This window comes from Lactuca serriola, chromosome 8, assembly GCF_051521515.1.
Source record: "Lactuca serriola cultivar US96UC23 chromosome 8, Lser_US96UC23_V15, whole genome shotgun sequence".
Taxonomy (NCBI): Eukaryota; Viridiplantae; Streptophyta; class Magnoliopsida; order Asterales; family Asteraceae; genus Lactuca; species Lactuca serriola.
Genome location: NC_136415.1, coordinates 240,192,908 through 240,203,073, shown reverse-complemented (window position 1 = coordinate 240,203,073; position 10,166 = coordinate 240,192,908).

Sequence of the window (10,166 nt, the reverse complement as noted above, 5' to 3'; positions counted from 1 at the left end):
ATAAATATGTCAACAAATTCATTAATTTTGCAGCTTCAAAAATTATTAACACTGTAACGACGTAAACTTTCAAACAATATTTTTCAATTTAAAAACACATTTATCTTAATAATAAAATCACCAAAAGTGTCACAATATCAAATCATCAAGTCTCATATCCAAAATATGTATATATCAAAACTCTAGGATCCTGTCAACCATAACTTAATCTCTGATGTGTGTACAATCAAACCGGCGCCTTCCCGTGATCCTGAGAAGTACCTGAAACACATAACATATAACACAGTAAGCACGAAGCTTAGTGAGTTCCCCAAAATACCACGTACACCTCATTACCCACTCGAGGCTATAACTCTGTAAGACCCTCCGGTCAATTTTTCTCAATAGGACCCTCTAGTCCCACAACTCTGATGGACCCTCCGGTCCTAACTCTGTGGACCCTCCAGTCCTAACTTTGTGGACCCTCCAATCCTAACTCTATAAACTCAGGATAATACATAGTATAAATTACACAGTCATAATGCAGGATATCACAGTACTCAAATAAACACATAAGACCCTCCGGTCACACACAACTCATATTACCACTCTATGTATGTATAGTGAGAAGACTCACCTCGTAAGCTAGCAAGTAACTATCTCATACACGAAATCTCGAACTAGCCTCCGCCTAACACATAGAATAATTATCTCTAATAAATACTCTACTCATACTCAAAATAATCCAAAGGTTGTTCTCTCTTTCTCTCTAACTCTTGGGATGGGAAAAGACAATTTTACCCCTCCCTGGTCTCCATTACTCATGTTGACCAAACCGTAAAGTGAACATAAGTCAAACTCAAGTCAACAGTCCAAGTTTGACCTGACTCGCCGAGTGCACTCATGTGACTCGTCGAGTCCACTCTTTCTTCAGAATTCTCGTGAAGGTCCAGTTCATCGAGTTAACCCCTAACTTGTCGACCTATCACATGGTCCAGCTCATCGGGACAAACCCTAACTGACTCGTCGAGTCAGTTCATGGACTCGGCGAGTCCCTTCGATCTGATTTCTCATTCAGATGCGTTAAGGCAGGTCTATCACTCTAAGCACTAGATCTAACATCCCAAGGCTCGATTGTCACATAAAGCTTCGATCTTTACGCTCATGCATGGTGGTTTTGCTCCAATCTACTAATACATGCTCTCACGAGGTGCTAAACACCATAATCCTTGCATGGATGAATAAAGTTGGGACCTTTGTGTTGGATAAGGTGTCTAAGTCCATAACTTATTTGGTATATACTTGACCCGACCCGACATGGTCCATTTGGGTTGCACTACACCCGAACAATTTATAAGGATAATCTTATGAGAATAGTATGTTTATGATTTATTAATATATTATAAGTTATAATATATTAATATGAATTCATGTTATTTAACTAGTTTTAGTCTTAAATTAATTATGAATTAATTTAGTGATTAAAATGAAGACTAATTAAACATGGGCCATTGCATTTTATATAATGTGGGCTTAAGCTCATTAGGAATGGGCTAAGCATGCATGGGGGTCCATGGATGATCCATGGAGCTTTTAACCCATGGATCCTTGGAAAGGAAAAGACATGGGTTATTAGGGTTTACCCTAATCCTCCACACTATATAAAGATGCACATATTGCAAGAATTTGCAACTAGTTGTGTGAGAACTAAGGGTGGCCGATTTCTACATAATCATATTATTCTCTCAAGGTTTTTCCAAGTTCGTGGTGATTTGTGATTCCACTTGAGGCATTCACATTATTGGTGCTAGGCTCTCAAACTCCAAACAATCAACCACCATCAAAAGGTACGTATTTCTACTAGTAGTTTTTTGATTCATAATCCTTATGCTATGCTAGTTAGGAAGAAACCTTGGAAATTATTATTTGCATGTATTTTAGAAGAAAACATAGATCCAAGGTTTATAGGGTTGCATGCACACCATAGGAGTGTTAGAATGCTCATAACCCAAAAGTCGTATCAGAGCCTAGGCTTGTTTTCTTGAATACTTGATGCAAATTGCTGAAAAATGTCAAAAAACTGCATTCTACAAAGCAGACTCGCCGATTCCATTCATGGTACTCACCGAGTCCATGTGTATATTCAACCAACTCGCCGAGTCAGTTCATGCACTCGACGAGTTGGCAGGCCTGAGTGCAGATTTTCGAGTTTTGGTGCTGGAAATTGGTCTAGAATCATTACCTTAAACTGTTTTGATATTATAAAACCTGTTTTTTGATGTGGTAATGATTATGGTAAACCAATTTCAAGGCTATTATCAAAATTCCAAGTTTTATATGTGTTCATATGATTCTTGAAATTGTTGATATGGATATTCATGTTCTTATGAGTTTTGTTAGATCATAGGAATTATTTGCAAATTGTTTGTTAGTTAATTCTTGATCTTAATGTGTTTTAATGGAATTCATAATTTGTCCTCAAGTTATGGAATTCCAAAAGTTTTTTCTTTTAAATGTTTTTTTAAGAAGTCATAAGTTACACTTTTGAAGAGTTTTTCTAATAAATGCTTTTATGGACTCCATAACTTGTCCTCAAGTTATGGATTTCCAAGAGACTCTTCATTAAAAAGTTTTAAACACTTAATTAAAACTCATAAGTTATGAATATACAAAAGTTTTTTGAATTGTTCAAAACTTGCCCTCAAGTTTTGGAATTTGTAAAGTCTCACACAAACTTTAATTCGATACCCTAGAAGTTTTAAAAGTTAAAATTCTACCCTTATACTATTATAAGATTAATGGTTAATAATTATATATATATGTATAAGATTAAGTCGTTTTACCGTTAGTAGGCCTCATTCACGAAGCCGGTCTATAAGGGGGGGTATAAGGTTGTTGCCTATAAAATGGCAGCTTAATGGGTGTCCACTCTCACCCACCGCTTCCTTGATCGGTGGAGGGTCGTTAGCCGAACGGGTAGGACAATGACTTTAAATTCTCATTAAAAGTATAATGATTATTATAAAGTAACTAAATATTTTTTAATTCCCAATCTTAGTTACTTTAGGAAAAATGTGAAATTGGTGCTAGTCCATGGAATTCACACTTTGTACCTTACCAAGTCGTTGGTGGAGCGTGTGTGGTTAACCGGCACACTAACTTGGACTAGTAAGGATCACGAAGGGTGACTTAATGTTTGTCATAGATCAATGGAGCGTGTGTGGTTAACCGGCACATTGATTAGGTGATAATATTAAGGCTACCAAGTGAATTAGTATGGTTATTCACACCTTGTTTTGTGATCCTCAGCATCCCAGTCACAAAATTTGAGAGGGCACACTCGAGATTGAAACATGCCATTGAAAAGTTCAATGAATCTCAAAAGATCTAGGAGTTTCAAATCCAATTAAAACCTAATAATTTATTTCGTTTTTTTCATGGTGGAAATTGGTGAATTGTCATTCGCCTACCTTCAAATATTCTATACTTGGATTACGGCATCCCTCTTCCAAGTTATAAAATATTGTGTTGGGTCCTAGCCTTAATATTTCATATTGGGTGTTATATTAAGGATTTTGAATCAACTAACTTGATTATCTCCCATTATAGATGTCTGGTTCAGACAACTATGATCTTCCCAAATCTCTTGGAACAAGCTTTCCTCTTAAAGATGATGTCCCTCAACATCATGCTTCTCTTCGTCCACCTCCTCTATTTATTCTCCCTAACCCACAAGTTTAAGGTCACTCAAGCCCTACTGGCAAGCATAGTCTATGTGTGCTCACATCTTGGAGATAAAGTCACATATTGACAAGCCGGGAGAGTTGGGTGTCAAAGTCTTGTGAAAGTTGGATATTCAATCACTTTCTTGGTAACATAGTGAGTCCCTTTGGGACTACTATGAGATAGACTATGACATGACCCTTAATGATCTTATCAATTTGCTTGGTGCTGCGGAATCAGCAATGATTTGGAACACTAGTGAAGCAAATTTTGTTAGAAGATCAACTTCCCAAACCTTAAATGGACATTGACAATGGTAGCATTGGATATCTAGAAAAGGATTTCTCTTCCCAATGGAAAGGGATCGGCCATAGTCAACTCAGTTGACCAAATGGTAAAGAGAAAGGCTAAGTCTGAGATAGTCGCATGTGTCATTACCAAAGGGTCCATATGTTTTATTTCCAAAGGGAGGGGCACTAATTGCGAAGCTGCCATATTTACCTGAAAGATCATAAATTGATCAAGTCAAGAAGTTTGACTCTACTTCAGTTAAAGTCCACTGACTAACTCTATTAAGTTTCTATTTGGAGATTCTTATTACATAATGTGAATGGGTCACATGTTGATGTTTTTAAGAATCAAAGAAAAGATAGGAAGCTTAAAAGAAGTATATGCTGATTCTGATTGCGAAGATGGGTTTCGATCACATGGTTCGGTGATCAAAATTTTGAGCTGTTGCTTGAGAGTTATGATATATTACTTAGGAATAGATAACAACAAGGTTTTCATATGGATTGTAAGGATAAGTTTTTCCGCAAAGTTTTAAATAAAAAAAAGGGGGTTTTAATTTTATTTATTTTAAAAATATCCTTACAATGGCATTTGTGAAAAATTGTTGCTTATATGTTTCCAGTAATAGCAATATTGGAAAGTGGATTTCATTCTTTCATTTGTGGTAGTGTCTGAATTTACCAAATGAGGAAAGGTTTTCATCACCCAAGTTTCAATTGGACCGAAACCGGGAATCATACAAGCTGTATCGTATGATGGATGAGTTAGAATTTTCATCTTTGGAAAATTAAGACTAATTCCTTGTGTGAACAAGGATAGGACTAAAGGGATCGAGTACACATGCTTGTGCACTGTTTAAGTCCACCACAAAGATTATTCGTCATGATTTGCTAAAGCTTAGTAAATATGGTTATGCTTACAAGTTTAAGTATAAATCTGAAGCATTGAAAAGCTTTCAATGTGTGACAGAACGAATGGGAAAAAATCAAATTAGGCAAAAAGATAAAAGTTTCTCAAATCTGAAAAGATGGGAGAGTACTTTAGTATCATGTTTTATGATCATCTTAATGATTAAGATACCATATCACAAATTCATACTCTAAGGACATCTTAGTGCATTGTTATGACTAAGAAGAGGGGGCCATGAATTGTTGGAATGGTTAAAATCACGAAGATGAATCATACTTCGTTCCAAAACAACTCTTAGAGTCGTACTCCAAGATTGTAACATTGAGTGACATAAAGAAAGGTTTAAAACACTTATCAAATGTAGTGTAAAATGTTTTCTACTCCTGTACATTTGAAATTGGTAAGTTATGATGTCTTGGATAAGACAAAGACCAACTAAGACCAATTGTGTGAAGTGTTTATCTTGATAAGAATCCGCACTATCCCTTGAATATTTTTTTTTTGTCAACGAATGGTCCTTGACTAGGGAAACTTATATGTCAAGAGGACAGTGGGAGTCTTAAAGATCCTGAAAGGATTTCAAGATTTAATCAAGAATAAAACCTAAGTTTTATCACTAGCACACGACTTAAGGTTTGCAACCTATTAAGTTGACATAATTCTTGTTTCTGTGTCTGTTCCTATTAAGTTGACTATGCATGTGAGTTCTGTTAGTTCTAAACTATGTGCATAACAGCTTGGAAGCATTGGTGGGCCTTGTGCTACCAGGTGACAAGAAATTAAGATTTAACAAGTTCAATCCATGTAAGGCTGAATTTGTCACTAACCTTGTCTTGTGATTATGGTTTTGACAAATTCACATGGATAGGAACTCATACACCATAAAATCTAAGTGTCATAAGGTTTCTCTCCGATTCATGAAAATGATGGTGAGGAAACACTTTCACTAAGTAGACTTTAAGTAGATAGCAATTGTGATATTTGCATTTTCAAAAGTCGTTAGTGGAGCGTGTGTGGTTAACCGGCACACTAACATGGACTTGTGAGAAATGGCAAAGGACTAATCAATTGAGACTATGATTACGGCATCCCTTTTCATAGTTCTGGAAATTGTTTAGACACACAAGTGAGCTATCTACGGAAAGGTGTATGAATCTAAATTTTAGAAGTCCAAGCGATTTCTGAATACATGTCAAAGCTAGTGGGAGCATAAGTGTTACACTAATAATCATCATGTTAGTGGGAGCATGATAATTGTGATTACTATTATTGCAAGCTAGCAATGTTAATTATAGAAAAACAAAAGTTTCAATTCATGAAGTTGCAGGGGTTGAAAAAGTCGTTTTGCTATAATTAAGGGAGAGGAAATTATACTTCATTTCAATTCTAGAAGCTTAGATTGAGATTTTAATCATCTTTAGTCAAGGACATATATATGAATTTTATGTCTGAATGGTTCGACTTAAGGAAATTCAAATATGTATTGCGTTCTCAAAAATCAATTATGACTACGGCATCCCTCTTCATAGTTAAATTTTGAAAACATGGCAAATAAAAAATATTCTAGCAAGAGACTGGTCTAGTATCATGTCTTTATGTGAGACATCATGAATCGTGTCCCATATGCTTCGGATATAGGATCGATTTCGTGTGCTATAATATTCATCCTTTCTAAATTTTCCAAATGCTCAGGGCATTTAGAAGGGAAAAGTCTAGAACTGGATATGACTAAAGTGATTAAGCAATTGTCGAGGACAATCTGCGGTTTGCCAAAGATTGGTTGCTCAGGGACATTTGGAAGTATAGTGTTAATTTTGGCAGGACCATATTGACATTTTATGAAAAGAGGCAACTCTTGTTCAGAAGTGGTAGTCAAAATGGGACTATGGAAATGTCTCCATAGGTGGAAGTAATTCAATCTGTGTAAGATTAGAAAACCTTAATGTAAGAAGGATGTTCAAAGCAATGTACTTTGAATATGAGACTTCGTTTCCATAGAGCTGATCTTCTTTGGAATACTCTGTAATGACTGATGACAAGGTTTTGGTGACCTTATGCATAATCATTATGAGAGGATCAGTGCATATAAGTTTAAAATCTAACAGTTTTTTGGTAAATGGTAGGAATTAGAAATTCTTACATTTACAATAAGGATTTGGGATTGTGAAATGAATATCATTGGATTCATGTTCAATTGATCTGTTTCACAAAGTAAGGATCATAGACAAACATAGTGTGCATGCTTGGAGTATGGCATAACTATTGTTTAGAAAACAGAGTGTACATGCTAGGAGCATGGGACAACTGTTGTTTTATTCAAGTATTAAGTTGATTATTTGAAACATTATACAATGAATAATGTGTAATCAATATGGTGATAAATAAAAGGTGGTTTTATTTATATTTAAAAGGGTTCTGAGACCATATTGGATTCGATTATTATTGTGTTTCACTTTGCATGTTTTGACTTCCATAATAGCTAGGTTATTCTTTCAAATGACTAAGTTATTTAAACACTCCACAGTCGTTCATATGTTGGAAGTAGGTATGAATTAAGACTGTCATGAATCGAGGTTGTAGATGGCTAAATGTGTTTAGACATAGCAATGGTTGCTACAACATTCATGAGTGCTCATAAGTTATGAGTATTGGAATAAACCACGCTCACTTGTATCACTTCATGGAATTTATCTCGAGTGATCGTGAGACGGTAATATCATATAAGTCTTCAAACCTAGAGATATGAGTTGTTGCCTATGAGTTGGTTGTGCATTGATTGAACGTAAACGCATCAGTAACTTGATGTTATAAAACTTGCCTTTGTGTACAATTCTACAAGTAGTAGAATAAGCATATGAGTCGAAGTTTATTTGTTCCTTTTAGAAATAGAAGCGATATCTGGGCCCCTCGATGATTTTGTGTTGACCTATGTACCGGGCCCGGTCAGAACTAAATTGATGTGTTCAGTTAAGTTCTTTGTCAAACAATTCGGAAATCGAGAAACAACTGCCAGACAATAAGTAAGACATTGTTCCATGTATTTGTCCGGTTGATATCATGAGAACAGAGGATTATATGATCACTTATCTAAAATGGCGTTTCATAGTTCAACAGGGTTTTCGAGAGCTACGATTGCTAGTTGATTCCTGAAGTAACATACGCAAATACAGTTATTAGACTTATCCAAGTGGGAGATTGTTGGATAAGGTGTCTAAGTCCATAACTTATTTGGTATATACTTGACCCGACCCGGCATGGTCCATTTGGGTTGCACTACACCCGAACAATTTATATGGATAATCTTATGAGAATAGTATGTTTATGATTTATTAATATATTATAAGTTATAATATATTAATATGAAGTCATGTTATTTAATTAGTTTTAGTCTTAAATTAATTATGAATTAATTTAGTGATTAAAAGGAAGACTAATTAAACATGGGCCATTGCATTTTATATAATGTGGGCTTAAGCTCATTAGGAATGGGCTAAGCATGCATGGGGGTCCATGGATGATCCATGGAGCTTTTAACCCATGGATCCTTGGAAAGGAAAAGACATGGGTTATTAGGGTTTACCCTAATCCTCCACACTATATAAAGATGCACATATTGCAAGAATTTGCAACTAGTTGTGTGAGAACTAAGGATGGCCGATTTCTACATAATCATATTATTCTCTCAAGGTTTTTCCAAGTTTGTGGTGATTTGTGATTCCACTTGAGGCATTCACATTATTGGTGCTAGGCTCTCAAACTTCAAACAATCAACCACCATCAAAAGGTATGTATTTCTACTAGTAGTTTTATGATTCATAATCCTTATGCTATGCTAGTTAGGAAGAAACCTTGGAAATTATTATTTGCATGTATTTTAGAAGAAAACATAGATCCAAGGTTTATAGGGTTGCATGCACACCATAGGAGTGTTAGAATGCTCATAACCCAACACTTTGGACTCTAGGGACCTAACAAGGTCAATATCTAACGTTTAAACCTCATGACAACTTAGTATGCTTGAAGTCCCAAATAAAATGTGATGAAAACCCTAATTTCTCAAACTCATGAGATCTAACCAAATAAAGGGGAAAGGTTCAGGCTTTTTACCTTCCTTTTGAAGCTCTGGATGAAATGGTCTGAACCCCAACAACTCCTTCTTGTTCCTTATTGAACAAACTCCTCTTCCTCCTCAAAAGATGCACTAAAATCATTTAAGATTAGCTTGGAGCCTCTCTTAGCTCACTACACTCGTTTAGGGTTTGACACAGTAAGGTTAAGCAGCTGGTGAGCCGCAAATGAGGCTATAAGTGTCCTTCCCCAAACCTGGGGATTTAGGTTTTCACCTCACAGCGTCTACTCGGCGAGTCGACTCTTGGACTCGTTGAGTAGGTCACTAATCCCACGTGGCGTACGCGACTCTACTTGACGAGTTATAGCACCAACTCATCGAGTTTCTCAATAGTTCTCAAAATGAATAAATAGTTAATATACTTAGGAATCCGGATGTTACAAACATACTCATACACACAACTGTAATTTGTGTGTTACTATATCAACTTGTTGGCTTCTATCATAGAACTTACTTAACTTAAAGGATAAAATGTAGAACTTTGGCTTCATTCTAAAGTCTCACTTCAATTAAATTAAATTGTTCGTTTAGAGGTGTTCTTATGACACAAGATTAAAGTGATTTGGGAGAAGAAGAAAACTGATAAATTGGTTATATAGCTTCACTTCAGATTAGCAGATCATCAAGAAACAGAGAGATGACCGACAAATTTACAATCCCAAAAGTGAATAGAAACAATATGATCCAAAATTGAAGAATTGCTAGAGAGGAGGCATCAATGGAGGGATACTGTTGCCGAAGGGAAGGAGTCGAAAAAGAGAAGGAATCGACCGAGGGGGAGCTAGAATGAGGAATCATTGGTGGAGGGAGGTAATAGAGGTGGGCATCGTTTGTATTAGGCGGAGGAATAGCAGCCACAAAAACAAAGAGAATGGAGGTCGATGGTGGAGACGGATGAAGAAGAAACATTTGTCTTTGTGAGGAAGAAGAAGATGGACTTGTCTATATGGTTTGTATGTGTGTTTGTGTGACCAGTTAGATAAAGGCGACACAACTAGGTTTTGAGGAGTCAATTTCCTTAGCATGATTATAACGGAGTGAGTATGGAAATTATTTTTATCCTAATTAAGTATAGTTAAGATTACTATTATACCCCTTTATTATTTATTAGTTATTTAAAGTATAGTTACAATTA